Genomic DNA, 25,079 nt, shown 5'->3' with positions numbered 1-25,079 from the left:
ACACAAACACACGCACACCCTCCCACACACATGTAGGCTCCCATACAACGTTGACATACTTAGCTAGGATATAGAATAGAATTGCTCACTTTCATTCTGTAGACAAACTCCACCACTGCTCCATAGTCTGAGAACATATATACAATTAAAAGCTTTCTAACAAATAATTATACGAAAAAAAAATACCCTCAAAGGGAACAACAGTCAACTTTAAATTTATCGAGCATTTTTCCTCCAAAGCTAGCTGAATTGTATATTTCCCCCATGCAGTGACTGTTCTGCCCATCCTACTTAAAGAGCCCCTATTATACCACCAGGTGTGAGGTGGATTGGTCATCAAATGACATTTGAAAACCCTTTCCACTTGTGACAAAACAGTTGGACAGTCCTCATTTGTGATGTCACAAGGGGCAGAATCAATTATGATAAAGAAATACATAAAAAAAATCAAAAGGTAAATGTGTCAAATAAATGCAAATAAATAAATGAGAATGTGGTTTAATGCACCGTTAGGCAACGACTGAAGTCTGCCAATACTTTAGCTACAAGGTAAATCATTGCACATATTTGGTATTCACTCAAGTACAGTCAGCATCTCTGTGTTTTCCTCTAAAGGAACTCTGTGCTTCCACAGTTTGACCCAAACACAAAGCTATACGATCTAAAGTATAAAGCGCCATTTTGCTACATGGCGCTGTTGGAAGAGCAATGAGCGAGGCAGTGGAGTAATCACCCTGGAGCCAGGGCCGGTGAGCAACACTTTTTATAAGTCCCATTTGAACACTGACGGATCCCCGAAAAACCCAGCACCGCTCACTGTGTGTGTCGGCGTGCGTGCGTAGCCTACGCAGGCATGTGTTCAGTCGAGGGCGACGGTCTGAACACTTGGTTGTTGTTTTTTTATGCATTTCTTTCTTTCGTTAGATATATAATTATTATTATTATTTATTTTTTTTTTGTCGTTCCTACAAATTGTCCAACCGAGCGTTGCTAAGGTGCTTTAGCTATGGGATTAGCTGAGGCTGGCATTGCGCTGGCATCCAGGACATTCCGTGGCACTGGCAGGGAGGAGGAAAGAAAGACATGGACTTGTGACATCACAAATAAGTCTTACTTTGCAATTGTTTGGGCATCACATTGGCATTCAGTGTAAATTATAGAATAGTAGTTAAAAAGAGCATAGCAGTAAGATAACAGTAAAATATAGCATAGCAGTAAAATATAGCAGTTTATAATAGCATAACAGTAAAATAGCTGTAAAATAAAGCAAGCATAGAATATAGCATAGCACTAAAGCATAGCATAACAATAAAGTACAGCATAGAACTAAAATACAGCATTAAAGTGAAATATAGTATCACAGGAAAATATCGCACAGCATAGAGAGAAAGAGGGTTATAATTCGAGAGGGTGAATGGGAGAGGAGGAACATGAAGACTGTTGGGTTTCAATGGAATGACATATGTTCTCCCTCCCTCTCTTCTTCTCCGTCAATCTCTCCATATCTCTCTCCATCTCTCCCTTTCCCCCCCTCTCCCTTCCTCTCGCCCTCTTTCTCTCTCTCTCTCTCTCTCTCTCTCTCTCTCTCTCTCTCTCTCTCTCTCTCTTGCTCTCTATAGCTCCCCCTCTCCCTCTCTTTCCCTCTCCATCCCACTGTATTCTCCCTCTCCTTCTCTCTCTCAATCTGTCCCTCTCAGTCTTCTCTGCTCTCTCCCAACGTCCCCATCTCGCTCTGCCCCTCAAGCTCTCCCCTCTCTTTCTCCTTCTCTCTCCCTCCCTTCCTCTCTCTCTCCCCCCCTCCCTCTGTCTATCTCTCTCTCCCTCTACATCTATTACAGACAGTTGCATCAGTCTTATTAACCCAGGGCAACATCAGCCATTTTAAACGACCGTAACAAAATAAACATATATTTATCTAAGTGGCGAGTGTTGTAAATTTAGACTGTGAAATCATTGACTTGCTGCTGACAAGTCGTGTGCATCTCGGTATCAATACTTTTTTTTATTTTATAGCACATTAACACAAACAAGAAGATGCCCAGAACCACTGACACCAGCAGATATGTTGCATGTTTCTTCAGTTTAGTGGATATATGTTTTGAATGTGTTCTTGAAATGTTCTCATTACTTTCAATATGTTTTCAGAATGTTCTCAATGTATTTTTTCATGCCTCAATATGTTTACAATATGGTCTCAGTATGTTTTCAATATGTTGTTAAGGTTAATATTTGTGTGTGTGTGTGTGTGTGTGTGTGTGTGTGTGTGTGTGTGTGTGTGTGTGTGTGTGTGTGTGTGTGTGTGTGTGTGTGTGTGTGTGTGTGTGTGTGTGTGTGTGTGTGTGTTGTGTGTGTGTGTGTTGTGTGTGTGTGTGTGTGTGTGTGAGAGAGGGTTACGGGTTCTCTGCGGCCAAGGGCCGGGTTCTATGGGGCAAGTGTGGTTTGTCAGGTTTCTGGTTACTAGACCCTGTCCCCAAAAACCACCAGCGGCCGAGTGAACCTGAACCGCACGTGTTTAGACACAGTTCACACACAGATTTTTCTCTCTATTCTCTCTCTCTCTCTCTCTCCCCATCCCTCCCTCAAGCTCTTTCAGTATATGTGCCTACGTCCTTGCTTTGATGTGTGTCTGTGTGTGTGTGTGTGTGTGTGTGTGTGTGTGTGTGTGTGTGTGTGTGTGTGTGTGTGTGTGTGTGTGTGTGTGTGTGTGTGCGTCTGTGTTTTTGTGCATGTGTGTGTGTTTGCTGGACACTTGAATTCAAATCTCGGTTGCTTGGTCATTGTTAAGTCTGGCTTTATAGCTCCATCTCTCCATCTCTCCCTGCCTTTCTCTTTATTCCAGAAGTTTTGTTCTGTCCTATCGTTGTGGGGACCAGGACAGAGTGGGGTTTGGGTCTGGGCCCTCACAGTATCAGCACATTAACTTCACATCACATTTTTCATACAGTATAGATCGCTATTAAAATGCAACTGTCCCATTCCCATTCCACACATCTCTGACCAATACACCAATGGCCTATCCAATAGTTGCAAATACTTCCTCTAATTAGTGTTGTGCGTGTCCATATCTTGTTTGTGAATAGCATCTGGTGTGTGGTTAGATGTCTGATTTATTTTATATTTATTTTCAACCTGGGTTTCAGAGAGAGCTACGTCTATGAACTCAAAACGATTTCAAACAATTGGAGAAACGCTCAAAATGTCTCCCATTCCTCCTATCCTTTCTCACTCCATGCGTTTAGGGTTGGGGTTAAGGTTACGTCGACTCCATTGTGGGACAAGTAATTCAATCTAGCATGGTGTGCCCAACTTGTGTGTATGTGTGCGTGTGTCTGTGTTTGTGTGAGTGTGTGGGTGTGTGTGTGTGTGTGTGTGTTAAGTCAACAGGGTTTCTATTTCATCCACTTATCCCCCTCTAGAAATAATCATATGATCACATGGGTGCCTGCACAAACACACAAACACACATGCACAACAACAACAACACACATGCATGCACACATGGGCATGCACACACACACACTACCCTTTTCATCCTGTTGAACAGGACGAAATATGCCATTACACATTATTTTTCTAGTGTATGCACAGAAAAAAACACAACTATGCACACAATTCAGAAAACTTGAACCACATTTATCAACATCGAGACTCCAAACTGCTAAACTCAAAGCACAATTCCATCGTTTTCACTTGTAGAAAAATTGTAGTTCACCTGGAAAGGTGCTTGAATATAGTGTGGATTTTTAATGTGTATTTATTGAGTGGAATTGGGAATTGGGGGGTAAGGAATCATGTTATTGACAATGAACCCATGCCTCATTGTCCAGCTACTTCATAGAAAGTGCACAGTGAACACAGTGTCCACCGAGATTTACACTATGATCACTGAGTCCAGAGTCAAAACCATTGCACCCTTGAACCATCTTTTCCACATAAGATGGTTCAATGGTGCTGTAAATGGAGTTTACACAACAACAGTTTGTCCAACATGGAGGACAATGAACTGATGGACAATTCGTAGAACCTGGTGAACTTATCCTTCGCATTATCATTGACAAATTAGCTGGAGAAAGTGTTGGTGGCATGGGAACAAAGATCCATCACAAGCAGCTGACCCAGGTTGGATTTCCGGCCAATGCATTGATACCTTTTAACAAATGCCAGCACAATCAAGAATCTGGGGATTGATACTGGGATACTTTAGTGTTGAAGGAAAACTCCAAACTTTGTTGATGATAAGGGTATGTCGTGGTGCATGTCTCTTCTGAGATATCTGTGAGCTTATGCTGTGAGGTATCATTAATTTTTTTTTCGAACAATACTGTTGGTGGTAGTGTGGTGAGCATAGCTGCTTCCATAGCAGTTTACATGGGTTAGATTCCCGGCCAAGTCATTGAACTACTTCAACAATCCAAGGATTATTCAGGTCTTGGACGATTGATACTGGTTCATTTTATTAAAGGATAATCTAAACTTTGTTTGTGAGATGGAAAATCATGGTTTTTGGCTCATCTGAAACCTCTATGAACTTAAGCTTTGACGTATCAATTATAATTTTTTGATAATCAGCGTTAGTGGAATAGTTGTAAGCATAGCTGCAAGCAGTTGACCTGGGTTTGATTCCCGGCCAATTCAATGAACATCTTTAACAATGACACCACGATTCAGGACAGGAACCATTGAAACTGGGATATTTTAGTGGTCAAGAACAATTCAAACAGAGTGCCGTGGTGCAGTGGCTATTCTGAAACCTCTACGATCTGATACGGTTGCATATCATTTTATTATTTTTGAACATGAGATGTTGGTGATACATTGGTTAGCATAGCTGCTTCTCAAGCAGTTGACATGGGTTTGATTCCTGCAAATGCATTGAACTTCTTTAACAAATCTCAGGACTTGGCTATTGATACTCAGAAGTTTTAGTGGTAAAGGACAATCCAAACTTTGTTTGTGAGAAGGATTATTTTTATCTTTTTTACTTATGCTGTAAAGTATCATTTATAATTTTTTAATCAGTAGTTTTGGTGGTATAGTGGTGAGCATAGCTGCTTCCTAAGCAGTTGACCCGGGTTCGATTCCCGGCCAATGCATCGACAATCTATAATATTCACTGGACTTGACCATAGATATACGGAAGTTTTAGTTGTAAACGATAATCCAAAATTTCATTGAGAGAAGGAAATTCGTGGTTTTTGTGCTCATCTAAAACTTATTCTGTCAGGTATCATTTGTTTTAGTTAATGTAAGCGTTGGTGGTATAGTGGTGAGAATAGCTGCTTCCCAAGCAGTTGACCCGGGTTCGATTCCCGGCCAATGCATCGACAATTTTTAACATTCCCTGGACTTGGCCATTGATACACAGAAGTTTTAGTTGTAAACGCTAATCCAAAATTTCATTGTGAGAAGGATATTCGTGGTTTTTCTGCTCATCTTAAACCTCTGTGAACTTATTCTGTCAGGTATCATATGTTTTATTTAAAGTAGGGGTTGGTGGTATAGTGGTGAGGATAGCTGCTTCCCAAGTAGGTGACCCGGGTTCGATTCCCGGCCAATGCAATGGAATTCATTAAAGGTCCCATGACATGCTATTTTATGTATTCTTTAATATAGGTATTAGTGGGCAACTAACACAGTATTCAAAGACGTTCCCTAAATTCAGCCGTGGTGCAGAGTTACAGCCACTCCGAGCCAGTCGCACATTGAGCTTCCCCCAAATGCGCTGTTTCGGTGGGCGTGTCAAGGAGGAGGGTGGGGGTGTGGCCCTGAGCAGCTTGCAGCCACCATGCGCTCTGTTTACAGTGGATGTATCGCAATGGCGAGCCGCACACAGCCTTTAGCCGTGTTCTGTAAATATTCTAGAACACACGGGAGTCCTGGAGCTCTATATCTAAATATTATCATATAGCCTACACAGATATCTATATCATATAATATATATTATCACGGCCAAAAGCTGTGTGAGCCGATATTATGAATCTCAAACGACCGCGTTGGGTTCTCCGACGTTCCTGGTTCTTCAACGTCCACATCAATGTGAATACACACACTGTAACGCAAGTGTTTCTTGTCGGTTCTTTGACGTGTCTTGTATTTCCACAACGAGACTGTCGTGGGGGTTATCTGAGCCATGGTTGAGAAGGAATTGGGGGAAAGGAACTTTGATTTGACTCGCTGAAGTACATGAACTGCGACATGCCGCCGGTTGACGCGAGGCACCATCGCCCGGCAGCGGGCAGCCGGCAGCAGGCAGCGAGCGGTTCAGTCGACTTCAGGTTGATGTGAAAGTGGAAGAACCAGAGACGTCGCAGAACCCGACAAAGTCGTTTGTGATTCATAATATCGTCTGGAGGCGCACACAATATGTTATATGATATAGATATCTATGTATATGATATTATTTAGATATAGAGCTCCAGGACTGTAACGCAAGTGTTGTACACTTCCTTGTTATTTGGATAACCGTTCTGCTGTTGGTGTGATGGCGCATAACGCGTCGGACTCTCGTATCTGGTATTTCTACAACGAGACTCATATTGGGGGTTATCTCAGCCAAGGTTGAGAATTAATTGGGGGGAAGGAACTTTGGCTTTGACTCCCTCAAGAACATGAACCACGACATGGAGGAGAAAGAGATTGTTGGCGGCGAATGTCTCCCGCTTGAGCCCCGCTGAGGGACCACCGCCGGAGGTTGAGGTGCATAAGCGCTGCCCGGCAAAGATCCATTTCTCCTCCTTGTCGTGGTTCATGTTCTTGAGGGAGTCAAAGCCAAAGTTCCTTCCCCCCAATTCATTCTCAACCTTGGCTGAGATAACCCCCAATACGAGACTCGTTGTAGAAATACCAGATACGAGAGTCCGACGTGTTATGTGCCATCACACCAACAGCAGAACGGTTATCCAAATAACAAGGAAGTGTACAACACTTGCGTTACAGTCCTGGAGCTCTATATCTAAATAATATCATATAATACATAGATATCTATATCATATAACATATTGTGTGCGCCTCCAGACGATATTATGAATCACAAACGACTTTGTCGGGTTCTTCCACTTTCACATCAACCTGAAGTCGACTGAACCGCGCGCTGCCTGCGGCCGGCTGCCCGCTGCCGGGCGATGGTGCCTCGCGGCAACCAGCGGCATGTCGCAGTTCATGTACTTCAGCGAGTCAAACCAAAGTTCCTTTCCCCCAATTCCTTCTCAACCATGGCTTAGATAACCCCCACGACAGTCTCGTTGTGGAAATACAAGACAAGTCAAAGAACCGACAAGAAACACTTGCGTTACAGTGTGTGTATTCACACACACACATGTGGCGCTCGCACGGTCGAGTCTCATTGGCGGGCCAACGTCTCTGGGCGGGCCAGGCAGAGTAAGGGGAGGAGCTGAGATTCCTCATGACGTCATGAGCACAGATTTCCAAATCAGCGCGCTTGAGCCTCCGTTTTTTCAAAGGCGAGCAGAACAGCTAGTGCTCGTTTTACACCAAACGCAAGTTTTAGCCACTGGGGGACCATAGGCAGGCTAGGGGAACTCATATTTATGTTAGAAAACCTCATAAATTGAGATTTTCATGTCATGGGACCTTTAACAAATGTCGGCACATGAAAGAGTGATACTGGGATATATTAGTGGACAAGAACAATCCAAACTTTGTTTGTGAGAAGGAAGATCGTGTTTTTTATGATCATCTGAAACCCCTGTGAACTTATTCTGTCAGTTATCATTTGTGTTATTTACAGTATGCGTTGGTGGTATAGTGGTGAGAATAGCTGCTTCCCAAGCAGTTGACCCGGGTTCGATTCCCGGCTAATGCATCGACAGTCTTTAACATTCCCTGGACTTGGCCATTGATACACAGAAGTTTTAGTTGTAAACGCTAATCCAAAATTTCATTGTGAGAAGGACATTCGTGGTTTTTCTGCTCATCTTAAACCTCTGTGAACTTATTCTGTCAGGTATCATATGTTTTTTTTAAAGTAGGTGTTGTGGTATAGTGGTGAGAATAGCTGCTTCCCAAGTAGTTGACCCGGGATCGATTCCCGGCCAATGCAATGAATTTCATTAACAAATGTCGGCACATGAAAGAGTGATACTAGGTTATATTAGTGGACAAGAACAATCCAAACTTTGTTTGTCAGAAGGAAGAAAGTGTTTTTTATGATCTTCTGAAACCCCTGTGAACTTATTCTGTCAGTTATCATTTGTGTTATTTACAGTATGCGTTGGTGGTATAGTGGTGAGAATAGCTGCTTCCCAAGCAGTTGACCCGGGTTCGTTTCCCGGCCAATGCATCGACAATCTTTAACATTCCCTGGACTTGACCATAGATACACACATTTTATTTAGTTGAAAACGATAATCCAAAATGTCATTGTGAGAAGGAAATTCGTGGTTTTTGTCCTCATCTAAAACTTATTCTGTCAGGTATCATTTGTTTTAGTTCATGTAAGCGTTGGTGGTATAGTGGTGAGAATAGCTGCTTCCCAAGCAGTTGACCCGGGTTCGATTCCCGGCCAATGCATCGACAATCATTAACAAATGTCGGCACATGAAAGAGTGATACTGGGATATATTAGTGGACAAGAACAATCCAAACTTTGTTTGTGAGAAGGAAGATCGTGTTTTTTATGATCATCTGAAACCCCCGTGAACTTATTTAGTCAGTTATCATTTGTGTTATTTGCAGTATGCGTTGGTGGTATAGTGGAGAGAATAGCTGCTTCCCAAGCACTTGACCCGGGTTCGACTCCCGGCCAATGCATCGATAATCTTTAACATTCCCTGGACTTGACCATAGATACACAAACATTTTTAGTTGAAAACGATAATCCAAAATTTCATTGTGAGCTGGAAATTCTTGGTTTTTGTGATCATCTAAAACTTATTCTGTCAGGTATCATTTGTTTTAGTTTATGTAAGCGTTGGTGGTATAGTGGTGAGAATAGCTGCTTCCCATGCAGTTGACCCGGGTTCGTTTCCCGGCCAATGCATCAACAATCATTAACATTCCCTGGGCTTGGCCATTGATACACAGAAGTTTTAGTTGCAAACGATAATCCAAAATTTCCTTGTGAGCTGGAAATTTGTGGTTTTTGTGCTCATCTAAAACTTATTCTGTCAGGTATCATTTGTTATAGTTAATGTCTGCGTTGGTGGTATAGTGGTGAGAATAGCTGCTTCCCAAGCAGTTGACCCGGGTTCGATTCCCGGCCAATGCATCGAAAATCTTCAACATTCCCTGGACTTCGCCATTGATACACAGAAGTTTTAGTTGTAAACGCTAATCCAAAATTTCATTGTGAGAAGGACATTCGTGGTTTTTCTGCTCATCTTAAACCTCTGTGAACTTATTCTGTCAGGTATCATATTTTTTATTTAAAGTAGGCGTTGGTGGTATAGTGGTGAGAATTGCTGCTTCCCAAGTAGGTCACCCGGGTTCGATTCCCGGCCAATGCAATGAAATTTATTAACAAATGTCGGCACATGAAAGAGTGATACTGGGATATATTAGTGGACAAGAACAATCCAAACTTTGTTTGTGAGAAGGAAGATCGTGTTTTTTATGATCATCTGAAACCCCTGTGAACTTATTCTGTCAGTTATCATTTGTGTTATTTTCAGTATGCGTTGGTGGTATAGTGGTGAGAATAGCTGTTTCCCAAGCAGTTGACCAGGGTTCGATTCCCGGCCAATGCATCGACAATTTTTAACATTCCCTGGATTTGGCCATTGATACACATAAGCTTTAGTTGTAAACGATAATCCAAAATTTCATTGTGAGCTGGAAATTCTTGGTTTTTGTGATCATCTAAAACTTATTCTGTCAGGTATCATTTGTTTTAGTTATTGTAAGCGTTGGTGGTATAGTGGTGAGAATAGCTGCTTCCCAAGCAGTTGACCCGGGTTCGATTCCTGGCCAATGCATCGAAAATCTTTAACATTCCCTGGACTTGGCAATTGATACACAGAAGTTTTAGTTGTAAACGCTAATCCAAAATTTCATTGTGAGAAGGACATTCGTGGTTTTTCTACTCATCTTAAACCTCTGTGAACTTATTCTGTCAGGTATCATATGTCTTATTTAAAGTAGGTGTTGGTGGTATAGTGGTGAGAATAGCTGCTTCCGAAGTAGTTGACCCGGGTTCGATTCCCGGCCAATGAAATTAAATTCATTAACAAATGTCGGCACATGAAAGATTGATACTGGGTTATATTAGTGGACAAGAACAATCCAAACTTTGTTTGTGAGAAGGAAGATCGTGTTTTTTATGATCATCTGAAACCCCCGTGAACTTATTTTGTCAGTTATCATTTGTGTTATGTACAGTATGCGTTGGTGGTATAGTGGTGAGAATAGCTGCTTCCCAAGCAGTTGACCCGGGTTAGATTCCCGGCCAATGCATCGATAATCTTTAACATTCCCTGGACTTGACCATAGATACACAAACATTTTTAGTTGAAAACGATAATCCAAAATTTCATTGTGAGAAGGAAATTCGTGGTTTTTGTCCTCATCTAAAACTTATTCTGTCAGGTATCATTTGTTTTAGTTAATGTAAGCGTTGGTGGTATAGTGGTGAGAATAGCTGCTTCCCAAGCAGTTGACCCGGGTTCGATTCCCGGCCAATGCATCAACAATCTTTAACATTCCCTGGGCTTGGCCATTGATACACAGAAGTTTTAGTTGCAAACGATAATCCAAAATTTTCTTGTGAGCTGGAAATTTGTGGTTTTTGTGCTCATCTAAAACTTATTCTGTCAGGTATCATTTGTTACAGTTAATGTCTGCGTTGGTGGTATAGTGGTGAGAATAGCTGCTTCCCAAGCAGTTGACCCGGGTTCGATTCCCGGCCAATGCATCGATAATCTTTAACATTCCCTGGACTTCGCCATTGATACACAGAAATTTTAGTTGTAAACGCTAATCCAAAATTTCATTGTGAGAAGGACATTCGTGGTTTTTCTGCTCATCTTAAACCTCTGTGAACTTATTCTGTCAGGTATCATATTTTTTATTTAAAGTAGGCGTTGGTGGTATAGTGGTGAGAATAGCTGCTTCCCAAGTAGGTCACCCGGGTTCGATTCCCGGCCAATGCAATGAAATTCATTAACAAATGTCGGCACATGAAAGAGTGTTACTGGGATATATTAGTGGACAAGAACAATCCAAACTTTGTTTGTGAGAAGGAAGATCGTGTTTTTTATGATCATCTGAAACCCCCGTGAACTTATTTTGTCAGTTATCATTTGTGTTATTTACAGTATGCGTTGGTGGTATAGTGGTGAGAATAGCTGCTTCCCAAGCAGTTGACCCGGGTTCGATTCCCGGCCAATGCATCGATAATCTTTAACATTCCCTGGTCTTGACCATAGATACACAAACATTTTTAGTTGAAAACGATAATCCAAAATTTCATTGTGAGCTGGAAATTCTTGGTTTTTGTCCTCATCTAAAACTTATTCTGTCAGGTATCATTTGTATTAGTTAATGTAAGCGTTGGTGGTATAGTGGTGAGAATAGCTGCTTCCCAAGCAGTTGACCTGGGTTTGATTCCCGGCCAATGCATCGAAAATCTTTAACATTCCCTGGACTTGGCCATTGATACACAGAAGTTTTAGTTGTAAACGCTAATCCAAAATTTCATTGTGAGAAGGACATTCGTGGTTTTTCTACTCATCTTAAACCTCTGTGAACTTATTCTGTCAGGTATCATATGTCTTATTTAAAGTAGGTGTTGGTGGTATAGTGGTGAGAATAGCTGCTTCCCAAGTAGTTGACCCGGGTTCGATTCCCGGCTAATGAAATGAAATTCATTAACAAATGTCGGCACGTGAAAGTTTGATACTGGGATATATTAGTGGACAAGAACAATCCAAACTTTGTTTGTGAGAAGGAAGATCGTATTTTTTATGATCATCTGAAACCCCCGTGAACTTATTTTGACAGTTATCATTTGTGTTTTTTACAGTATGCGTTGGTGGTATAGTGGTGAGAATAGCTGCTTCCCAAGCAGTTGACCCGGGTTCGATTCCCGGCCAATGCATCGATAATCTTTAAAATTCCCTGGACTTGACCATAGATACACAAAGATTTTTAGTTGAAAACGATAATCCAAAATTTCATTGTGAGCTGGAAATTCTTGGTTTTTGTCCTCATCTAAAACTTATTCTGTCAGGTATCATTTGTTTTAGTTAATGTAAGCGTTGGTGGTATAGTGGTGAGAATAGCTGCTTCCCAAGCAGTTGACCCGGGTTCGATTCCCGGCCAATGCATCGATAATCTTTAACATTCCCTGGACTTCGCCATTGATACACAGAAATTTTAGTTGTAAACGCTAATCCAAAATTTCATTGTGAGAAGGACATTCGTGGTTTTTCTGCTCATCTTAAACCTCTGTGAACTTATTCTGTCAGGTATCATATTTTTTATTTAAAGTAGGCGTTGGTGGTATAGTGGTGAGAATAGCTGCTTCCCAAGTAGGTCACCCGGGTTCGATTCCCGGCCAATGCAATGAAATTCATTAACAAATGTCGGCACATGAAAGAGTGATACTGGGATATATTAGTGGACAAGAACAATCCAAACTTTGTTTGTGAGAAGGTAGATCGTGTTTTTTATGATCATCTGAAACCCCCGTGAACTTATTTTGTCAGTTATCATTTGTGTTATTTACAGTATGCGTTGGTGGTATAGTGGTGAGAATAGCTGCTTCCCAAGCAGTTGACCCGGGTTCGATTCCCGGCCAATGCATCGATAATCTTTAACATTCCCTGGTCTTGACCATAGATACACAAACATTTTTAGTTGAAAACGATAATCCAAAATTTCATTGTGAGCTGGAAATTCTTGGTTTTTGTCCTCATCTAAAACTTATTCTGTCAGGTATCATTTGTATTAGTTAATGTAAGCGTTGGTGGTATAGTGGTGAGAATAGCTGCTTCCCAAGCAGTTGACCCGGGTTCGATTCCCGGCCAATGCATCGAAAATCTTTAACATTCCCTGGACTTGGCCATTGATACACAGAAGTTTTAGTTGTGAACGCTAATCCAAAATTTCATTGTGAGAAGGACATTCGTGGTTTTTCTACTCATCTTAAACCTCTGTGAACTTATTCTGTCAGGTATCATATGTCTTATTTAAAGTAGGTGTTGGTGGTATAGTGGTGAGAATAGCTGCTTCCCAAGTAGTTGACCCGGGTTCGATTCCCGGCTAATGAAATGAAATTCATTAACAAATGTCGTCACGTGAAAGTTTGATACTGGGATATATTAGTGGACAAGAACAATCCAAACTTTGTTTGTGAGAAGGAAGATCGTGTTTTTTATGATCATCTGAAACCCCCGTGAACTTATTTTGACAGTTATCATTTGTGTTTTTTACAGTATGCGTTGGTGGTATAGTAGTGAGAATAGCTGCTTCCCAAGCAGTTGACCCGGGTTCGATTCCCGGCCAATGCATCAACAATCTTTAACATTCCCTGGGCTTGGCCATTGATACACAGAAGTTTTAGTTGCAAACGATAATCCAAAATTTTCTTGTGAGCTGGAAATTTGTGGTTTTTGTGCTCATCTAAAACTTATTCTGTCAGGTATCATTTGTTATAGTTAATGTCTGCGTTGGTGGTATAGTGGTGAGAATAGCTGCTTCCCAAGCAGTTGACCCGGGTTCGATTCCCGGCCAATGCATCGATATTCTTTAACATTCCCTGGACTTCGCCATTGATACACAGAAGTTTTAGTTGTAAACGCTAATCCAAAATTTCATTGTGAGAAGGACATTCGTGGTTTTTCTACTCATCTTAAACCTCTGTGAACTTATTCTGTCAGGTATCATATGACTTATTTAAAGTAGGTGTTGGTGGTATAGTGGTGAGAATAGCTGCTTCCCAAGTAGTTGACCCGGGTTCGATTCCCGGCCAATGAAATGAAATTCATTAACAAATGTCGGCACGTGAAAGATTGATACTGGGATATATTAGTGGACAAGAACAATCCAAACTTTGTTTGTGAGAAGGAAGATCGTGTTTTTTATGATCATCTGAAACCCCCGTGAACTTATTTTGACAGTTATCATTTGTGTTATTTACAGTATGCGTTGGTGGTATAGTGGTGAGAATAGCTGCTTCCCAAGCAGTTGACCCGGGTTCGATTCCCTGCCAATGCATCGATAATCTTTAACATTCCCTGGACTTGACCATAGATACACAAACTTTTTTAGCTGAAAACGATAATCCAAAATTTCATTGTGAGAAGGAAATTCGTGGTTTTTGTCCTCATCTAAAACTTATTCTGTCAGGTATCATTTGTTTTAGTTAATGTAATCGTTGGTGGTATAGTGGTGAGAATAGCTGCTTCCCAAGCAGTTGACCCGGGTTCGATTCCCGGCCAATGCATCAACAATCTTTAACATTCCCTGGGCTTGGCCATTGATACACAGAAGTTTTAGTTGCAAACGATAATCCAAAATTTTCTTGTGAGCTGGAAATTTGTGGTTTTTGTGCTCATCTAAAACTTATTCTGTCAGGTATCATTTGTTATAGTTAATGTCTGCGTTGGTGGTATAGTGGTGAGAATAGCTGCTTCCCAAGCAGTTGACCCGGGTTCGATTCCCGGCCAATGCATCGATAATCTTTAACATTCCCTGGACTTCGCCATTGATACACAGAAGTTTTAGTTGTAAACGCTAATCCAAAATTTCATTGTGAGAAGGACATTCGTGGTTTTTCTGCTCATCTTAAACCTCTGTGAACTTATTCTGTCAGGTATCATATTTTTTATTTAAAGTAGGCGTTGGTGGTATAGTGGTGAGAATAGCTGCTTCCCAAGTAGGTCACCCGGGTTCGATTCCCGGCCAATGCAATGAAATTCATTAACAAATGTCGGCACATGAAAGAGTGATACTGGGATATATTAGTGGACAAGAACAATCCAAACTTTGTTTGTGAGAAGGAAGATCGTGTTTTTTATGATCATCTGAAACCCCCGTGAACTTATTTTGTCAGTTATCATTTGTGTTATTTACAGTATGCGTTGGTGGTATAGTGGTGAGAATAGCTGCTTCCCAAGCAGTTGACCCGGGTTCGATTCCTGGCCAATGCATCGCTAATCTTTAACATTCCCTGGACTTGACCATAGATACACAAACATTTTTAGTTGAAAACGATAATCCAAAATTTCATTGTGAGCTGGAAATTCTTGGTTTTTGTCCTCTTCTAAAACTTATTCTGTCAGGTATCATTTGTATTAGTTAATGTAAGCGTTGGTGGTATAGTGGTGAGAATAGCTGCTTCCCAAGCAGTTGACCCGGGTTAGATTCCCGGCCAATGTATCGAAAATCTTTAACATTCCCTGGGCTTGGCCATTGATACACAGAAGTTTTAGTTGCAAACGATAATCCAAAATTTTCTTGTGAGCTGGAAATTTGTGGTTTTTGTGCTCATCTAAAACTTATTCTGTCAGGTATCATTTGTTATAGTTAATGTCTGCGTTGGTGGTATAGTGGTGAGAATAGCTGCTTCCCAAGCAGTTGACCCGGGTTCGATTCCCGGCCAATGCATCGATAATCTTTAACATTCCCTGGACTTCGCCATTGATACACAGAAGTTTTAGTTGTAAACGCTAATCCAAAATTTCATTGTGAGAAGGACATTCGTGGTTTTTCTACTCATCTTAAACCTCTGTGAACTTATTCTGTCAGGTATCATATGTCTTATTTAAAGTAGGTGTTGGTGGTATAGTGGTGAGAATAGCTGCTTCCCAAGTAGTTGACCCGGGTTCGATTCCCGGCCAATGAAATGAAATTCATTAACAAATGTCGGCACGTGAAAGATTGATACTGGGATATATTAGTGGACAAGAACAATCCAAACTTTGTTTGTGAGAAGGAAGATCGTGTTTTTTATGATCATCTGAAACCCCCGTGAACTTATTTTGACAGTTATCATTTGTGTTATTTACAGTATGGGTTCGATTCCCGGCCAATGAAATGAAATTCATTAACAAATGTCGGCACGTGAAAGATTGATACTGGGATATATTAGTGGACAAGAACAATCCAAACTTTGTTTGTGAGAAGGAAGATCGTGTTTTTTATGATCATCTGAAACCCCCGTGAACTTATTTTGACAGTTATCATTTGTTTTATTTACAGTATGCGTTGGTGGTATAGTGGTGAGAATTGCTGCTTCCCAAGCAGTTGACCCGGGTTCGTTTCCCGGCCAATGCATCAACAATCTTTAACATTCCCTGGGCTTGGCCATTGATACACAGAAGTTTTAGTTGCAAACGATAATCCAAAATTTTCTTGTGAGCTGGAAATTTGTGGTTTTTGTGCTCATCTAAAACTTATTCTGTCAGGTATCATTTGTTATAGTTAATGTCTGCGTTGGTGGTATAGTGGTGAGAATAGCTGCTTCCCAAGCAGTTGACCCGGGTTCGATTCCCGGCCAATGCATCGATAATCTTTAACATTCCCTGGTCTTGACCATAGATACACAAACTTTTTTAGCTGAAAACGATAATCCAAAATTTCATTGTGAGAAGGAAATTCGTGGTTTTTGTCCTCATCTAAAACTTATTCTGTCAGGTATCATTTGTTTTAGTTAATGTAATCGTTGGTGGTATAGTGGTGAGAATAGCTGCTTCCCAAGCAGTTGACCCGGGTTCGATTCCCGGCCAATGCATCAACAATCTTTAACATTCCCTGGGCTTGGCCATTGATACACAGAAGTTTTAGTTGCAAACGATAATCCAAAATTTTCTTGTGAGCTGGAAATTTGTGGTTTTTGTGCTCATCTAAAACTTATTCTGTCAGGTATCATTTGTTATAGTTAATGTCTGCGTTGGTGGTATAGTGGTGAGAATAGCTGCTTCCCAAGCAGTTGACCCGGGTTCGATTCCCGGCCAATGCATCGATATTCTTTAACATTCCCTGGACTTCGCCATTGATACACAGAAGTTTTAGTTGTAAACGCTAATCCAAAATTTCATTGTGAGAAGGACATTCGTGGTTTTTCTGCTCATCTTAAACCTCTGTGAACTTATTCTGTCAGGTATCATATTTTTTAATTAAAGTAGGCGTTGGTGGTATAGTGGTGAGAATAGCTGCTTCCCAAGTAGGTCACCCGGGTTCGATTCCCGGCCAATGCAATGAAATTCATTAACAAATGTCGGCACATGAAAGAGTGATACTGGGATATATTAGTGGACAAGAACAATCCAAACTTTGTTTGTGAGAAGGAAGATCGTGTTTTTTATGATCATCTGAAACCCCCGTGAACTTATTTTGTCAGTTATCATTTGTGTTATTTACAGTATGCGTTGGTGGTATAGTGGTGAGAATAGCTGCTTCCCAAGCAGTTGACCCGGGTTCGATTCCTGGCCAATGCATCGCTAATCTTTAACATTCCCTGGACTTGACCATAGATACACAAACATTTTTAGTTGAAAACGATAATCCAAAATTTCATTGTGAGCTGGAAATTCTTGGTTTTTGTCCTCTTCTAAAACTTATTCTGTCAGGTATCATTTGTATTAGTTAATGTAAGCGTTGGTGGTATAGTGGTGAGAATAGCTGCTTCCCAAGCAGTTGACCCGGGTTAGATTCCCGGCCAATGTATCGAAAATCTTTAACATTCCCTGGGCTTGGCCATTGATACACAGAAGTTTTAGTTGCAAACGATAATCCAAAATTTTCTTGTGAGCTGGAAATTTGTGGTTTTTGTGCTCATCTAAAACTTATTCTGTCAGGTATCATTTGTTATAGTTAATGTCTGCGTTGGTGGTATAGTGGTGAGAATAGCTGCTTCCCAAGCAGTTGACCCGGGTTCGATTCCCGGCCAATGCATCGATAATCTTTAACATTCCCTGGACTTCGCCATTGATACACAGAAGTTTTAGTTGTAAACGCTAATCCAAAATTTCATTGTGAGAAGGACATTCGTGGTTTTTCTACTCATCTTAAACCTCTGTGAACTTATTCTGTCAGGTATCATATGTCTTATTTAAAGTAGGTGTTGGTGGTATAGTGGTGAGAATAGCTGCTTCCCAAGTAGTTGACCCGGGTTCGATTCCCGGCCAATGAAATGAAATTCATTAACAAATGTCGGCACGTGAAAGATTGATACTGGGATATATTAGTGGACAAGAACAATCCAAACTTTGTTTGTGAGAAGGAAGATCGTGTTTTTTATGATCATCTGAAACCCCCGTGAACTTATTTTGACAGTTATCATTTGTGTTATTTACAGTATGGGTTCGATTCCCGGCCAATGAAATGAAATTCATTAACAAATGTCGGCACGTGAAAGATTGATACTGGGATATATTAGTGGACAAGAACAATCCAAACTTTGTTTGTGAGAAGGAAGATCGTGTTTTTTATGATCATCTGAAACCCCCGTGAACTTATTTTGACAGTTATCATTTGTTTTATTTACAGTATGCGTTGGTGGTATAGTGGTGAGAATTGCTGCTTCCCAAGCAGTTGACCCGGGTTCGTTTCCCGGCCAATGCATCAACAATCTTTAACATTCCCTGGGCTTGGCCATTGATACACAGAAGTTTTAGTTGCAAACGATAATCCAAAATTTTCTTGTGAGCTGGAAATTTGTGGTTTTTGTGCTCATCTAAAACTTATTCTGTCAGGTATCATTTGTTATAGTTAATGTCTGCGTTGGTGGTATAGTGGTGAGAATAGCTGCTTCCCAAGCAGTTGACCCGGGTTCGATTCCCGGCCAATGCATCGATAATCTTTAACATTCCCTGGTCTTGACCATAGATACACAAACATTTTTAGTTGAAAACGATAATCCAAAATTTCATTGTGAGCTGGAAATTCTTGGTTTTTGTCCTCATCTAAAACTTATTCTGTCAGGTATCATTTGTATTATTTAATGTAAGCGTTGGTGGTATAGTGGTGAGAATAGCTGCTTCCCAAGCAGTTGACCCGGGTTCGATTCCCGGCCAATGCATCGAAAATCTTTAACATTCCCTGGACTTGGCCATTGATACACAGAAGTTTTAGTTGTAAACGCTAATCCAAAATTTCATTGTGAGAAGGACATTCGTGGTTTTTCTACTCATCTTAAACCTCTGTGAACTTATTCTGTCAGGTATCATATGTCTTATTTAAAGTAGGTGTTGGTGGTATAGTGGTGAGAATAGCTGCTTCCCAAGTAGTTGACCCGGGTTCGATTCCCGGCTAATGAAATGAAATTCATTAACAAATGTCGGCACGTGAAAGTTTGATACTGGGATATATTAGTGGACAAGAACAATCCAAACTTTGTTTGTGAGAAGGAAGATCGTATTTTTTATGATCATCTGAAACCCCCGTGAACTTATTTTGACAGTTATCATTTGTGTTTTTTACAGTATGCGTTGGTGGTATAGTGGTGAGAATAGCTGCTTCCCAAGCAGTTGACCCGGGTTCGATTCCCGGCCAATGCATCAACAATCTTTAACATTCCCTGGGCTTGGCCATTGATACACAGAAGTTTTAGTTGCAAACGATAATCCAAAATTTTCTTGTGAGCTGGAAATTTGTGGTTTTTGTGCTCATCTAAAACTTATTCTGTCAGGTATCATTTGTTATAGTTAATGTCTGCGTTGGTGGTATAGTGGTGAGAATAGCTGCTTCCCAAGCAGTTGACCCGGGTTCGATTCCCGGCCAATGCATCGATATTCTTTAACATTCCCTGGACTTCGCCATTGATACACAGAAGTTTTAGTTGTAAACGCTAATCCAAAATTTCATTGTGAGAAGGACATTCGTGGTTTTTCTACTCATCTTAAACCTCTGTGAACTTATTCTGTCAGGTATCATATGTCTTATTTAAAGTAGGTGTTGGTGGTATAGTGGTGAGAATAGCTGCTTCCCAAGTAGTTGACCCGGGTTCGATTCCCGGCCAATGCAATGAAATTCATTAACAAATGTCGGCACATGAAAGAGTGATACTGGGATATATTAGTGGACAAGAACAATCCAAACTTTGTTTGTGAGAAGGAAGATCGTGTTTTTTATGATCATCTGAAACCCCCGTGAACTTATTTTGTCAGTTATCATTTGTGTTATTCAAAGTATGCGTTGGTGGTATAGTGGTGAGAATAGCTGCTTCCCAAGCAGTTGACCCGGGTTCGATTCCCGGCCAATGCATCGATAATCTTTAACATTCCCTGGTCTTGACCATAGATACACAAACATTTTTAGTTGAAAACGATAATCCAAAATTTCATTGTGAGCTGGAAATTCTTGGTTTTTGTCCTCATCTAAAACTTATTCTGTCAGGTATCATTTGTATTAGTTAATGTAAGCGTTGGTGGTATAGTGGTGAGAATAGCTGCTTCCCAAGCAGTTGACCCGGGTTCGATTCCCGGCCAATGCATCGAAAATCTTTAACATTCCCTGGACTTGGCCATTGATACACAGAAGTTTTAGTTGTAAACGCTAATCCAAAATTTCATTGTGAGAAGGACATTCGTGGTTTTTCTACTCATCTTAAACCTCTGTGAACTTATTCTGTCAGGTATCATATGTCTTATTTAAAGTAGGTGTTGGTGGTATAGTGGTGAGAATAGCTGCTTCCCAAGTAGTTGACCCGGGTTCGATTCCCGGCTAATGAAATGAAATTCATTAACAAATGTCGGCACGTGAAAGTTTGATACTGGGATATATTAGTGGACAAGAACAATCCAAACTTTGTTTGTGAGAAGGAAGATCGTGTTTTTTATGATCATCTGAAACCCCCGTGAACTTATTTTGACAGTTATCATTTGTGTTTTTTACAGTATGCGTTGGTGGTATAGTGGTGAGAATAGCTGCTTCCCAAGCAGTTGACCCGGGTTCGATTCCCGGCCAATGCATCAACAATCTTTAACATTCCCTGGGCTTGGCCATTGATACACAGAAGTTTTAGTTCCAAACGATAATCCCAAATTTTCTTGTGAGCTGGAAATTTGTGGTTTTTGTGCTCATCTAAAACTTATTCTGTCAGGTATCATTTGTTATAGTTAATGTCTGCGTTGGTAGTATAGTGGTGAGAATAGCTGCTTCCCAAGCAGTTGACCCGGGTTCGATTCCCGGCCAATGCATCGATATTCTTTAACATTCCCTGGACTTCGCCATTGATACACAGAAGTTTTAGTTGTAAACGCTAATCCAAAATTTCATTGTGAGAAGGACATTCGTGGTTTTTCTACTCATCTTAAACCTCTGTGAACTTATTCTGTCAGGTATCATATGTCTTATTTAAAGTAGGTGTTGGTGGTATAGTGGTGAGAATAGCTGCTTCCCAAGTAGTTGACCCGGGTTCGATTCCCGGCCAATGAAATGAAATTCATTAACAAATGTCTGCACGTGAAAGATTGATACTGGGATATATTAGTGGACAAGAACAATCCAAACTTTGTTTGTGAGAAGGAAGATCGTGTTTTTTATGATCATCTGAAACCCCCGTGAACTTATTTTGACAGTTATCATTTGTGTTATTTACAGTATGCGTTGGTGGTATAGTGGTGAGAATAGCTGCTTCCCAAGCAGTTGACCCGGGTTCGATTCCCTGCCAATGCATCGATAATCTTTAACATTCCCTGGACTTGACCATAGATACACAAACATTTTTAGCTGAAAACGATAATCCAAAATTTCATTGTGAGAAGGAAATTCGTGGTTTTTGTCCTCATCTAAAACTTATTCTGTCAGGTATCATTTGTTTTAGTTAATGTAATCGTTGGTGGTATAGTGGTGAGAATAGCTGCTTCCCAAGCAGTTGACCCGGGTTCGATTCCCGGCCAATGCATCGATAATCTTTAACATTCCCTGGACTTCGCCATTGATACACAGAAGTTTTAGTTGTAAACGCTAATCCAAAATTTCATTGTGAGAAGGACATTCGTGGTTTTTCTGCTCATCTTAAACCTCTGTGAACTTATTCTGTCAGGTATCATATTTTTTATTTAAAGTAGGCGTTGGTGGTATAGTGGTGAGAATAGCTGCTTCCCAAGTAGGTCACCCGGGTTCGATTCCCGGCCAATGCAATGAAATTCATTAACAAATGTCGGCACATGAAAGAGTGATACTGGGATATATTAGTGGACAAGAACAATCCAAACTTTGTTTGTGAGAAGGAAGATCGTGTTTTTTATGATCATCTGAAACCCCCGTGAACTTATTTTGTCAGTTATCATTTGTGTTATTTACAGTATGCGTTGGTGGTATAGTGGTGAGAATAGCTGCTTCCCAAGAAGTTGACCCGGGTTCGATTCCCGGACAATGCATCGATAATCTTTAACATTCCCTGGACTTGACCATAGATACACAAACATTTTTAGTTGAAAACGAAAATCCAAAATTTCATTGTGAGCTGGAAATTCTTGGTTTTTGTCCTCATCTAAAACTTATTCTGTCAGGTATCATTTGTTTTAGTTAATGTAAGCGTTGGTGGTATAGTGGTGAGAATAGCTGCTTCCCAAGCAGTTGACCCGGGTTCGATTCCCGGCCAATGCATCGATAATCTATAACATTCCCTGGGCTTGGCCATTGATACACAGAAGTTTTAGTTGCAAACGATAATCCAAAATTTTCTTGTGAGCTGGAAATTTGTGGTTTTTGTGCTCATCTAAAACTTATTCTGTCAGGTATCATTTGTTATAGTTAATGTCTGCGTTGGTGGTATAGTGGTGAGAATAGCTGCTTCCCAAGCAGTTGACCCGGGTTCGATTCCCGGCCAATGCATCGATAATCTTTAACATTCCCTGGACTTCGCCATTGATACACAGAAGTTTTAGTTGTAAACGCTAATCCAAAATTTCATTGTGAGAAGGACATTCGTGGTTTTTCTACTCATCTTAAACCTCTGTGAACTTATTCTGTCAGGTATCATATGTCTTATTTAAAGTAGGTGTTGGTGGTATAGTGGTGAGAATAGCTGCTTCCCAAGTAGTTGACCGGGGTTCGATTCCCGGCCAATGAAATGAAATTCATTAACAAATGTCGGCACGTGAAAGATTGATACTGGGATATATTAGTGGACAAGAACAATCCAAACTTTGTTTGTGAGAAGGAAGATCGTGTTTTTTATGATCATCTGAAACCCCCGTGAACTTATTTTGACAGTTATCATTTGTGTTATTTACAGTATGCGTTGGTGGTATAGTGGTGAGAATAGCTGCTTCCCAAGCAGTTGACCCGGGTTCGTTTCCCGGCCAATGCATCAACAATCTTTAACATTCCCTGGGCTTGGCCATTGATACACAGAAGTTTTAGTTGCAAACGATAATCCAAAATTTTCTTGTGAGCTGGAAATTTGTGGTTTTTGTGCTCATCTAAAACTTATTCTGTCAGGTATCATTTGTTATAGTTAATGTCTGCGTTGGTGGTATAGTGGTGAGAATAGCTGCTTCCCAAGCAGTTGACCCGGGTTCGATTCCCGGCCAATGCATCGATAATCATTAACATTCCCTGGACTTCGCCATTGATACACAGAAGTTTTAGTTGTAAACGCTAATCCAAAATTTCATTGTGAGAAGGACATTCGTGGTTTTTCTACTCATCTTAAACCTCTGTGAACTTATTCTGTCAGGTATCATATGTCTTATTTAAAGTAGGTGTTGGTGGTATAGTGGTGAGAATAGCTGCTTCCCAAGTAGTTGACCCGGGTTCGATTCCCGGCCAATGAAATGAAATTCATTAACAAATGTCGGCACGTGAAAGATTGATACTGGGATATATTAGTGGACAAGAACAATCCAAACTTTGTTTGTGAGAAGGAAGATCGTGTTTTTTATGATCATCTGAAACCCCCGTGAACTTATTTTGACAGTTATCATTTGTGTTATTTACAGTATGGGTTCGATTCCCGGCCAATGAAATGAAATTCATTAACAAATGTCGGCACGTGAAAGATTGATACTGGGATATATTAGTGGACAAGAACAATCCAAACTTTGTTTGTGAGAAGGAAGATCGTGTTTTTTATGATCATCTGAAACCCCCGTGAACTTATTTTGACAGTTATCATTTGTTTTATTTACAGTATGCGTTGGTGGTATAGTGGTGAGAATTGCTGCTTCCCAAGCAGTTGACCCGGGTTCGTTTCCCGGCCAATGCATCAACAATCTTTAACATTCCCTGGGCTTGGCCATTGATACACAGAAGTTTTAGTTGCAAACGATAATCCAAAATTTTCTTGTGAGCTGGAAATTTGTGGTTTTTGTGCTCATCTAAAACTTATTCTGTCAGGTATCATTTGTTATAGTTAATGTCTGCGTTGGTGGTATAGTGGTGAGAATAGCTGCTTCCCAAGCAGTTGACCCGGGTTCGATTCCCGGCCAATGCATCGATAATCTTTAACATTCCCTGGTCTTGACCATAGATACACAAACATTTTTAGTTGAAAACGATAATCCAAAATTTCATTGTGAGCTGGAAATTCTTGGTTTTTGTCCTCATCTAAAACTTATTCTGTCAGGTATCATTTGTATTATTTAATGTAAGCGTTGGTGGTATAGTGGTGAGAATAGCTGCTTCCCAAGCAGTTGACCCGGGTTCGATTCCCGGCCAATGCATCGAAAATCTTTAACATTCCCTGGACTTGGCCATTGATACACAGAAGTTTTAGTTGTAAACGCTAATCCAAAATTTCATTGTGAGAAGGACATTCGTGGTTTTTCTACTCATCTTAAACCTCTGTGAACTTATTCTGTCAGGTATCATATGTCTTATTTAAAGTAGGTGTTGGTGGTATAGTGGTGAGAATAGCTGCTTCCCAAGTAGTTGACCCGGGTTCGATTCCCGGCTAATGAAATGAAATTCATTAACAAATGTCGGCACGTGAAAGTTTGATACTGGGATATATTAGTGGACAAGAACAATCCAAACTTTGTTTGTGAGAAGGAAGATCGTATTTTTTATGATCATCTGAAACCCCCGTGAACTTATTTTGACAGTTATCATTTGTGTTTTTTACAGTATGCGTTGGTGGTATAGTGGTGAGAATAGCTGCTTCCCAAGCAGTTGACCCGGGTTCGATTCCCGGCCAATGCATCAACAATCTTTAACATTCCCTGGGCTTG

The 25,079-nt window shown here is 40.6% G+C and overlaps 53 non-coding genes across 53 annotated transcripts; all 53 read left to right on the top strand.

The window, feature by feature from the left end:
- Nucleotides 1-5,021: 5,021 nt before the first annotated feature.
- trnar-ccu (transfer RNA arginine (anticodon CCU)) lies at nucleotides 5,022-5,093 on the top strand. The gene has a single exon. It is a non-coding gene; the product is annotated as a tRNA-Arg (tRNA).
- Nucleotides 5,094-5,249: 156 nt separating this feature from the next.
- Nucleotides 5,250-5,321, top strand: trnag-ccc (transfer RNA glycine (anticodon CCC)). Its single transcript has one exon. It is a non-coding gene; the product is annotated as a tRNA-Gly (tRNA).
- A 2,429-nt stretch (nucleotides 5,322-7,750) lies between these two features.
- trnag-ccc (transfer RNA glycine (anticodon CCC)) lies at nucleotides 7,751-7,822 on the top strand. Its single transcript has one exon. It is a non-coding gene; the product is annotated as a tRNA-Gly (tRNA).
- Nucleotides 7,823-8,227: 405 nt separating this feature from the next.
- trnag-ccc (transfer RNA glycine (anticodon CCC)) lies at nucleotides 8,228-8,299 on the top strand. Its single transcript has one exon. It is a non-coding gene; the product is annotated as a tRNA-Gly (tRNA).
- Nucleotides 8,300-8,457: 158 nt separating this feature from the next.
- Nucleotides 8,458-8,529, top strand: trnag-ccc (transfer RNA glycine (anticodon CCC)). The gene has a single exon. It is a non-coding gene; the product is annotated as a tRNA-Gly (tRNA).
- Nucleotides 8,530-8,926: 397 nt separating this feature from the next.
- On the top strand, nucleotides 8,927-8,998 carry trnag-ccc (transfer RNA glycine (anticodon CCC)). The gene has a single exon. It is a non-coding gene; the product is annotated as a tRNA-Gly (tRNA).
- A 156-nt stretch (nucleotides 8,999-9,154) lies between these two features.
- Nucleotides 9,155-9,226, top strand: trnag-ccc (transfer RNA glycine (anticodon CCC)). Its single transcript has one exon. It is a non-coding gene; the product is annotated as a tRNA-Gly (tRNA).
- Nucleotides 9,227-9,632: 406 nt separating this feature from the next.
- Nucleotides 9,633-9,704, top strand: trnag-ccc (transfer RNA glycine (anticodon CCC)). The gene has a single exon. It is a non-coding gene; the product is annotated as a tRNA-Gly (tRNA).
- Nucleotides 9,705-9,860: 156 nt separating this feature from the next.
- On the top strand, nucleotides 9,861-9,932 carry trnag-ccc (transfer RNA glycine (anticodon CCC)). Its single transcript has one exon. It is a non-coding gene; the product is annotated as a tRNA-Gly (tRNA).
- Nucleotides 9,933-10,338: 406 nt separating this feature from the next.
- Nucleotides 10,339-10,410, top strand: trnag-ccc (transfer RNA glycine (anticodon CCC)). The gene has a single exon. It is a non-coding gene; the product is annotated as a tRNA-Gly (tRNA).
- A 157-nt stretch (nucleotides 10,411-10,567) lies between these two features.
- On the top strand, nucleotides 10,568-10,639 carry trnag-ccc (transfer RNA glycine (anticodon CCC)). Its single transcript has one exon. It is a non-coding gene; the product is annotated as a tRNA-Gly (tRNA).
- Nucleotides 10,640-10,795: 156 nt separating this feature from the next.
- Nucleotides 10,796-10,867, top strand: trnag-ccc (transfer RNA glycine (anticodon CCC)). Its single transcript has one exon. It is a non-coding gene; the product is annotated as a tRNA-Gly (tRNA).
- Nucleotides 10,868-11,273: 406 nt separating this feature from the next.
- Nucleotides 11,274-11,345, top strand: trnag-ccc (transfer RNA glycine (anticodon CCC)). The gene has a single exon. It is a non-coding gene; the product is annotated as a tRNA-Gly (tRNA).
- A 157-nt stretch (nucleotides 11,346-11,502) lies between these two features.
- trnag-ccc (transfer RNA glycine (anticodon CCC)) lies at nucleotides 11,503-11,574 on the top strand. Its single transcript has one exon. It is a non-coding gene; the product is annotated as a tRNA-Gly (tRNA).
- A 406-nt stretch (nucleotides 11,575-11,980) lies between these two features.
- Nucleotides 11,981-12,052, top strand: trnag-ccc (transfer RNA glycine (anticodon CCC)). The gene has a single exon. It is a non-coding gene; the product is annotated as a tRNA-Gly (tRNA).
- A 157-nt stretch (nucleotides 12,053-12,209) lies between these two features.
- Nucleotides 12,210-12,281, top strand: trnag-ccc (transfer RNA glycine (anticodon CCC)). Its single transcript has one exon. It is a non-coding gene; the product is annotated as a tRNA-Gly (tRNA).
- Nucleotides 12,282-12,687: 406 nt separating this feature from the next.
- On the top strand, nucleotides 12,688-12,759 carry trnag-ccc (transfer RNA glycine (anticodon CCC)). Its single transcript has one exon. It is a non-coding gene; the product is annotated as a tRNA-Gly (tRNA).
- A 157-nt stretch (nucleotides 12,760-12,916) lies between these two features.
- Nucleotides 12,917-12,988, top strand: trnag-ccc (transfer RNA glycine (anticodon CCC)). Its single transcript has one exon. It is a non-coding gene; the product is annotated as a tRNA-Gly (tRNA).
- A 406-nt stretch (nucleotides 12,989-13,394) lies between these two features.
- Nucleotides 13,395-13,466, top strand: trnag-ccc (transfer RNA glycine (anticodon CCC)). The gene has a single exon. It is a non-coding gene; the product is annotated as a tRNA-Gly (tRNA).
- Nucleotides 13,467-13,622: 156 nt separating this feature from the next.
- On the top strand, nucleotides 13,623-13,694 carry trnag-ccc (transfer RNA glycine (anticodon CCC)). Its single transcript has one exon. It is a non-coding gene; the product is annotated as a tRNA-Gly (tRNA).
- Nucleotides 13,695-14,100: 406 nt separating this feature from the next.
- trnag-ccc (transfer RNA glycine (anticodon CCC)) lies at nucleotides 14,101-14,172 on the top strand. The gene has a single exon. It is a non-coding gene; the product is annotated as a tRNA-Gly (tRNA).
- Nucleotides 14,173-14,329: 157 nt separating this feature from the next.
- trnag-ccc (transfer RNA glycine (anticodon CCC)) lies at nucleotides 14,330-14,401 on the top strand. Its single transcript has one exon. It is a non-coding gene; the product is annotated as a tRNA-Gly (tRNA).
- Nucleotides 14,402-14,557: 156 nt separating this feature from the next.
- On the top strand, nucleotides 14,558-14,629 carry trnag-ccc (transfer RNA glycine (anticodon CCC)). The gene has a single exon. It is a non-coding gene; the product is annotated as a tRNA-Gly (tRNA).
- A 406-nt stretch (nucleotides 14,630-15,035) lies between these two features.
- trnag-ccc (transfer RNA glycine (anticodon CCC)) lies at nucleotides 15,036-15,107 on the top strand. Its single transcript has one exon. It is a non-coding gene; the product is annotated as a tRNA-Gly (tRNA).
- A 157-nt stretch (nucleotides 15,108-15,264) lies between these two features.
- On the top strand, nucleotides 15,265-15,336 carry trnag-ccc (transfer RNA glycine (anticodon CCC)). The gene has a single exon. It is a non-coding gene; the product is annotated as a tRNA-Gly (tRNA).
- Nucleotides 15,337-15,492: 156 nt separating this feature from the next.
- Nucleotides 15,493-15,564, top strand: trnag-ccc (transfer RNA glycine (anticodon CCC)). Its single transcript has one exon. It is a non-coding gene; the product is annotated as a tRNA-Gly (tRNA).
- A 597-nt stretch (nucleotides 15,565-16,161) lies between these two features.
- On the top strand, nucleotides 16,162-16,233 carry trnag-ccc (transfer RNA glycine (anticodon CCC)). The gene has a single exon. It is a non-coding gene; the product is annotated as a tRNA-Gly (tRNA).
- A 156-nt stretch (nucleotides 16,234-16,389) lies between these two features.
- Nucleotides 16,390-16,461, top strand: trnag-ccc (transfer RNA glycine (anticodon CCC)). Its single transcript has one exon. It is a non-coding gene; the product is annotated as a tRNA-Gly (tRNA).
- Nucleotides 16,462-16,618: 157 nt separating this feature from the next.
- On the top strand, nucleotides 16,619-16,690 carry trnag-ccc (transfer RNA glycine (anticodon CCC)). The gene has a single exon. It is a non-coding gene; the product is annotated as a tRNA-Gly (tRNA).
- Nucleotides 16,691-16,846: 156 nt separating this feature from the next.
- trnag-ccc (transfer RNA glycine (anticodon CCC)) lies at nucleotides 16,847-16,918 on the top strand. The gene has a single exon. It is a non-coding gene; the product is annotated as a tRNA-Gly (tRNA).
- Nucleotides 16,919-17,324: 406 nt separating this feature from the next.
- Nucleotides 17,325-17,396, top strand: trnag-ccc (transfer RNA glycine (anticodon CCC)). Its single transcript has one exon. It is a non-coding gene; the product is annotated as a tRNA-Gly (tRNA).
- A 157-nt stretch (nucleotides 17,397-17,553) lies between these two features.
- Nucleotides 17,554-17,625, top strand: trnag-ccc (transfer RNA glycine (anticodon CCC)). Its single transcript has one exon. It is a non-coding gene; the product is annotated as a tRNA-Gly (tRNA).
- A 156-nt stretch (nucleotides 17,626-17,781) lies between these two features.
- On the top strand, nucleotides 17,782-17,853 carry trnag-ccc (transfer RNA glycine (anticodon CCC)). Its single transcript has one exon. It is a non-coding gene; the product is annotated as a tRNA-Gly (tRNA).
- Nucleotides 17,854-18,450: 597 nt separating this feature from the next.
- trnag-ccc (transfer RNA glycine (anticodon CCC)) lies at nucleotides 18,451-18,522 on the top strand. The gene has a single exon. It is a non-coding gene; the product is annotated as a tRNA-Gly (tRNA).
- A 156-nt stretch (nucleotides 18,523-18,678) lies between these two features.
- Nucleotides 18,679-18,750, top strand: trnag-ccc (transfer RNA glycine (anticodon CCC)). Its single transcript has one exon. It is a non-coding gene; the product is annotated as a tRNA-Gly (tRNA).
- A 157-nt stretch (nucleotides 18,751-18,907) lies between these two features.
- Nucleotides 18,908-18,979, top strand: trnag-ccc (transfer RNA glycine (anticodon CCC)). Its single transcript has one exon. It is a non-coding gene; the product is annotated as a tRNA-Gly (tRNA).
- A 406-nt stretch (nucleotides 18,980-19,385) lies between these two features.
- On the top strand, nucleotides 19,386-19,457 carry trnag-ccc (transfer RNA glycine (anticodon CCC)). The gene has a single exon. It is a non-coding gene; the product is annotated as a tRNA-Gly (tRNA).
- A 156-nt stretch (nucleotides 19,458-19,613) lies between these two features.
- trnag-ccc (transfer RNA glycine (anticodon CCC)) lies at nucleotides 19,614-19,685 on the top strand. Its single transcript has one exon. It is a non-coding gene; the product is annotated as a tRNA-Gly (tRNA).
- A 166-nt stretch (nucleotides 19,686-19,851) lies between these two features.
- On the top strand, nucleotides 19,852-19,923 carry trnag-ccc (transfer RNA glycine (anticodon CCC)). The gene has a single exon. It is a non-coding gene; the product is annotated as a tRNA-Gly (tRNA).
- Nucleotides 19,924-20,091: 168 nt separating this feature from the next.
- On the top strand, nucleotides 20,092-20,163 carry trnag-ccc (transfer RNA glycine (anticodon CCC)). The gene has a single exon. It is a non-coding gene; the product is annotated as a tRNA-Gly (tRNA).
- A 157-nt stretch (nucleotides 20,164-20,320) lies between these two features.
- Nucleotides 20,321-20,392, top strand: trnag-ccc (transfer RNA glycine (anticodon CCC)). The gene has a single exon. It is a non-coding gene; the product is annotated as a tRNA-Gly (tRNA).
- Nucleotides 20,393-20,798: 406 nt separating this feature from the next.
- On the top strand, nucleotides 20,799-20,870 carry trnag-ccc (transfer RNA glycine (anticodon CCC)). The gene has a single exon. It is a non-coding gene; the product is annotated as a tRNA-Gly (tRNA).
- Nucleotides 20,871-21,026: 156 nt separating this feature from the next.
- On the top strand, nucleotides 21,027-21,098 carry trnag-ccc (transfer RNA glycine (anticodon CCC)). Its single transcript has one exon. It is a non-coding gene; the product is annotated as a tRNA-Gly (tRNA).
- A 406-nt stretch (nucleotides 21,099-21,504) lies between these two features.
- Nucleotides 21,505-21,576, top strand: trnag-ccc (transfer RNA glycine (anticodon CCC)). Its single transcript has one exon. It is a non-coding gene; the product is annotated as a tRNA-Gly (tRNA).
- A 157-nt stretch (nucleotides 21,577-21,733) lies between these two features.
- trnag-ccc (transfer RNA glycine (anticodon CCC)) lies at nucleotides 21,734-21,805 on the top strand. The gene has a single exon. It is a non-coding gene; the product is annotated as a tRNA-Gly (tRNA).
- Nucleotides 21,806-22,440: 635 nt separating this feature from the next.
- Nucleotides 22,441-22,512, top strand: trnag-ccc (transfer RNA glycine (anticodon CCC)). The gene has a single exon. It is a non-coding gene; the product is annotated as a tRNA-Gly (tRNA).
- A 156-nt stretch (nucleotides 22,513-22,668) lies between these two features.
- Nucleotides 22,669-22,740, top strand: trnag-ccc (transfer RNA glycine (anticodon CCC)). Its single transcript has one exon. It is a non-coding gene; the product is annotated as a tRNA-Gly (tRNA).
- A 406-nt stretch (nucleotides 22,741-23,146) lies between these two features.
- On the top strand, nucleotides 23,147-23,218 carry trnag-ccc (transfer RNA glycine (anticodon CCC)). The gene has a single exon. It is a non-coding gene; the product is annotated as a tRNA-Gly (tRNA).
- A 156-nt stretch (nucleotides 23,219-23,374) lies between these two features.
- On the top strand, nucleotides 23,375-23,446 carry trnag-ccc (transfer RNA glycine (anticodon CCC)). The gene has a single exon. It is a non-coding gene; the product is annotated as a tRNA-Gly (tRNA).
- Nucleotides 23,447-24,043: 597 nt separating this feature from the next.
- Nucleotides 24,044-24,115, top strand: trnag-ccc (transfer RNA glycine (anticodon CCC)). The gene has a single exon. It is a non-coding gene; the product is annotated as a tRNA-Gly (tRNA).
- A 156-nt stretch (nucleotides 24,116-24,271) lies between these two features.
- Nucleotides 24,272-24,343, top strand: trnag-ccc (transfer RNA glycine (anticodon CCC)). The gene has a single exon. It is a non-coding gene; the product is annotated as a tRNA-Gly (tRNA).
- A 157-nt stretch (nucleotides 24,344-24,500) lies between these two features.
- trnag-ccc (transfer RNA glycine (anticodon CCC)) lies at nucleotides 24,501-24,572 on the top strand. Its single transcript has one exon. It is a non-coding gene; the product is annotated as a tRNA-Gly (tRNA).
- A 406-nt stretch (nucleotides 24,573-24,978) lies between these two features.
- On the top strand, nucleotides 24,979-25,050 carry trnag-ccc (transfer RNA glycine (anticodon CCC)). Its single transcript has one exon. It is a non-coding gene; the product is annotated as a tRNA-Gly (tRNA).
- Nucleotides 25,051-25,079: the final 29 nt, after the last annotated feature.

Source organism: Gadus macrocephalus, chromosome 4, assembly GCF_031168955.1.
Source record: "Gadus macrocephalus chromosome 4, ASM3116895v1".
Lineage (NCBI taxonomy): Eukaryota > Metazoa > Chordata > Actinopteri > Gadiformes > Gadidae > Gadus > Gadus macrocephalus.
This window is presented reverse-complemented; position numbering and strand designations above follow the sequence as displayed.